We start from the raw sequence: 4715 nt of genomic DNA, 5'->3' as shown, positions 1-4715 counted from the left end.
GGCTGCCAGAAACTCTAAATTTACATTTCTTAGCTAGTTTGCACCTGGTCAGGAAGCCACAGCAATAAAAGACATTATACATGTAAAATCTAGCAATTAACTCTGGTCTTAAAACAATAAAAAGAATTCCTTCATCCAGACATCTGGTCTCTGAGCTTTGAGATCAAACAGTCATAAAATGCTTTACTTTATCACTTTCTTCCAGCAGGGTGCACTGTGGTTAACTTTCAGCAAAATGCAGCTCTCACCTCATATGTTATAAACGGTACTCCACATTAGATAGATATGGTCATAAAAGACCTGGTTACTTAGGTGGATGACTCTCACTCTCTCTCATTTGATCAAGATGTTTCTACCATTGTCATGGAATCCTATTAACTGGCCCAGCTAATTTCTAAGGGAATATCTTCTACATCCAAAAGAAGTCATCCTACTACTGTATTCTTGTTTATCAGACCCATCATCAAAAAGAATGCCTCTTTGTTTTATACAGTTTGAAGTAGATCACTCAACTGAAAAACCCCAAATAATTCTACCCTAAAAATGTAAAGGCCTTAAGCATTTCAACTATCCTGATAAATCAGCATGATTTCCCTTATACTCTATATCTTACATTTTGAGACACAAGAGATCCAATCCCATTTGACATCCTATTTGTTTGCAAAACCAGCAGCTGTACAGATACCTGCACTAGGGACCTTAATCTAAACCATCAAGTTAAGCAAGACATGCTAGTGGGATAGACTCCTAACTCACTGTATTCCCAACCTATGGATCAAATTAACACTACAGGGCAAGCAAAGTACTGCTTTGGCTACAATTAAAGCTAGTCTTGATGAACAATTTTTTGAAAAGATTTACACCAGAGGTATTAAGTACTTCTTGCTTGATTTAGCAGGTGAGTACTATTCACTATTTGAAAAAGGAGATGAGAACTTTTAAATGTGTCTACTTAAAGGTGCGTTTGGCTATGCATCTTATGGTCCCCATGATCACTTCTCTAATATTATTCCTAAGTTCCTAATAGTTCTGGTGCCTCTTTATAAATTTACTTTATATTGATGTAGTATTCAGTGCTGCATAACCATACATAACATTTAGTGTTGGGGCATTTGTGTGGTGTTTCTCTTGAAAGTATCATGCCATGTCAACTTAGACAGTGCATGTAAAGTATTCAGAATATCAAATTGTACAATACATGGACATTCCAAGACCCTCTTCAGTTGTTTTGGTCTCTACCCATCATAATATGTATATTGATGTAGTAGGAGAAGGCCTCAGACAGTGTCATTTTGGCTATCAGTGTTACAGAGATGATACCCTAATATATCACTGAGAAGCAAGATGCTGCTTTAATGCTAAATGATGGTTTCATAATGCTGATATGGGACTGCCTAGGAAATTAATATAATAGCTCAATATGAAAAATAAATATGAAAGAAATCGTGGTCCTGGTAGTGATCTGTATGTATTGCTTCCATTTCAAGCAGTAGGGTCTCTAGTACTACCCAATGTAGTTTTTTTTCCTCATTACAATGTTCATATCCCTCAAGTGGCATAAAAGTTTCAGATATTGTTATATTAAATAATTCTAAATGCAAACCTATACTCACATGCTCTGATTTCCTGTTAAAGGAACATTCTCTCGTGCAGGCCCCAGTCTAGCTCTGGGTACAAAAAGAGAACAAACTGAGTCCAGTAACTGTATGTAACATACCTGTGGATAATCCAGCTGCAACTCCACGGCAGAATGCCCCAACAGAGAAGACTCTAGCACTTGTTGTATTACACACAGCACTTCAAGGTCAAGACAACTGCTAAGTATATCTGTGCATATTAAACCTGCAATGCCTCCTTACGGAGACACTGCCCAAATGCATTGTGGGCAATGGGTACAAATATCCATAAAAAGCTTTGCATTAATTTATTTATTGCCTTTGTTTACTGTGAAAGTCTGAATAGGCAGCAAGTCCCATTTTCAGCAGAGTTCTGGGGAGAAAGGCTCCAAACGCATTAAGTAACAAATATATACAGATACATGATGCATAATGCAGAAAAATGTTTTGGTCGACAGTTAGATGACATGTGATCCTCTAAAAGTGTCTCCCTGGTAAAATAAGGTAGGCAGGATCAGCATAAGCTGGGAAACATTTCTGTGTAGTTTTTGTCACTACTATACACTGCACATTATTATTACAGTAATATTATTCTTTTAGTCTGAGTTGCTAAGTGATTCAAGTTTGGGAGTATAACCGTTGTGTTAGGGATACATGACAATGCTCAAGTGCTAAAACACTGTCTAATATGTTGATGCAAGGAGGGAAACTTCCTTTCCCTGTGATTCAAGGACCTCCAACTTGTTTATAAGTAGGGGAACACAGGAGCAAAGCATGCTGCATTAGGGCTTCTGGGCATTTATCCCCCAAAAATACAATTTTGTGCCTTTTTTAATTTAAAAGAAGCTTTGATTTAACTATGTACATAGTTGCTACAAATTCTATCAGACTCATAAAAAACTATATGCCACAGTTACCTATAGTGAAAAAAAGCAGTGTCCTGCATCATTTTTATGAAAAAAGTATGCCAGCAGAAGAGTTCCTATGAGTGGCTCATTATGATATGAAGAAAGAGCAACAGTTTTCATGGATAGTCATTAGAAGTGGTAGCTCCAAGAAAACTATTGTTTCCACAAGACTAGCAAAATTGTTTGAATGTTTTTCCCTGACATTTATAAGAGGAATGACTTGGTATAGGAAGCTGTAACACTTCTTTTCATATGAGGCATTATGTTGTTGTACCTGATTTCCTTAAAATGTTTTTGTTTTACATAAAACATATACGTCACCAACTATACAAGAACACTGCAAAGCTATTCACCCTTATGCACTACTAGACTAAACACAAATTAATTAGTGAGGACACAAATTCAAAGGCCTACTAAAATACATTTATTTTTGTTTTTTTTTTTTTTTTTGCAGGAGAGGTAACTCGGCTACCCTACATGTGTGAGCTCTGTCCATTTGTCTGCACATCCCCTTGTTCTCACTCTGGAGAAAATGAATCACAACAGATATAACAGTAAAAAAGCAATGTAAAACAATCCTGCTGTTTGCCTGAGATCACTGTTCCGGAGTACACGTTTAATAGCACAAACCAAGCATACACAATTCACTGCAGCAGTAATTGAAATATTATTATTATGTAATGAAAAAAATAATGCGATTAGAGAGAAAATGTGAAATACACACAAAACTAGATAATCAAAACTATTGTTCATCAAAATAATAATGCATCAGTTGTGGACATACCTCGCATCTTCTTAGTGCAAGAAATCTTTAAAAAGCTAAAGAAAACAAGTCACTTCTACTTTATACTGCAGCACTTGTGTAGATACAGATTACCTTATTAAGTTTCCCTTTACAACAAACATCTAGTGGAAAGTGAAAGAAATTGTTACAATTTGGCTAGAAAGATTTGGAGCTTTTCTCCCCGGGCCTCCACTGAAAATGGACATGTATCCAGTTGGACTAGCCCGGTCAACAAATGTAAAATAAATAAATAAAATAAATAAGATATCAAAAATACTAGTGCTTTTCTGATTAATCACATTTACCACACCAGAACACTCCTCTTATCCCCCGACCAAACAACTTTGTTTTGTACTACAGTTTTACTTTTATCTCATCTATTTGTACAGATTGAAATGAGCTAACATGTAAGAAACCCAGTACATTAAAATCAGTGGACTGTACCCATTTAGTTTCCAAAACCTTTCTCAATCTGGATTTACTACTAGTAACATCCAAACTACAAAGATCATTATCCACCCCTTTATTTCTTTTCTTTTTTTATTTTATTAGCTTTCTTGAGTTGTTATTTTTCCAAGGCTGTTTGCGATGGAAATGTTTTGTTCTTCCTCATCATAAGGCTTTACAATGTGTAGATCATCGGTATGTTCCTATAAAACAGCAGTTGTATTGTGTTTATCCAGTGCACATTCCACAGCATCAACTGCACCTTATGAAACTGACCTATTTATCTTAATTATGTAATAAAGTCATATTACTATCACTCATGTCTGATTACCATTCCTGAGGGCCATCACTTCCCAAGTCTTCCCCCTTGTCCAACTCTTTAGCAATCCCCTCATCAACAAAATACAATCAAATCAAAAATGGTTTTCCCACATTTCCTACTGATTTGCATGCAGCCTTAGAGTAGCATCTTTCCCCATGCAGTTCAAATGTGCACAGTTCACAATGCTGCATTACATGCCCCATTTTCCCACAGTTATAATAACAATTAGGAAGAAGAGCATACCACTATGTACCTTTATGGCAAAAAAATTAATGACAGTGTGAATGAAATAAATCATTATTTCTGTTTCTGATTTGCCACTATTTTGCACCCACCATTCCATAACCATCTAATTTTTAAGAACAGTCTCAACTTTGTCAGTTAAGAAAAAAACAGAATAGTGTCCATGTCAAAAATGCCAACCTAAACTGCAAAATAAAATGTCACCTTTTGTCACAGCCACACTTACAACAATATGCACACTTAACAATTTATAGTGCAACATCTTTTTTTTCTTGTCAAACTTGTACAAAAATCTCCTCCGGAAAAAAAAATCTTACATACTGCCTTTTCACAAAGGTGGCAGTTAAACTTTTTCCCCAAGTATCAGCCCATTACCATACTTTCTGCATCATCAA

Source organism: Protopterus annectens, chromosome 9.part0 (assembly GCF_019279795.1).
Source record: "Protopterus annectens isolate FY-2018-M chromosome 9.part0, PAN1.0, whole genome shotgun sequence".
NCBI classification, from domain to species: Eukaryota; Metazoa; Chordata; order Ceratodontiformes; family Protopteridae; genus Protopterus; species Protopterus annectens.
The sequence above is the reverse complement of the archived record's forward strand: the minus strand, read 5'-3'. Positions refer to the sequence as shown.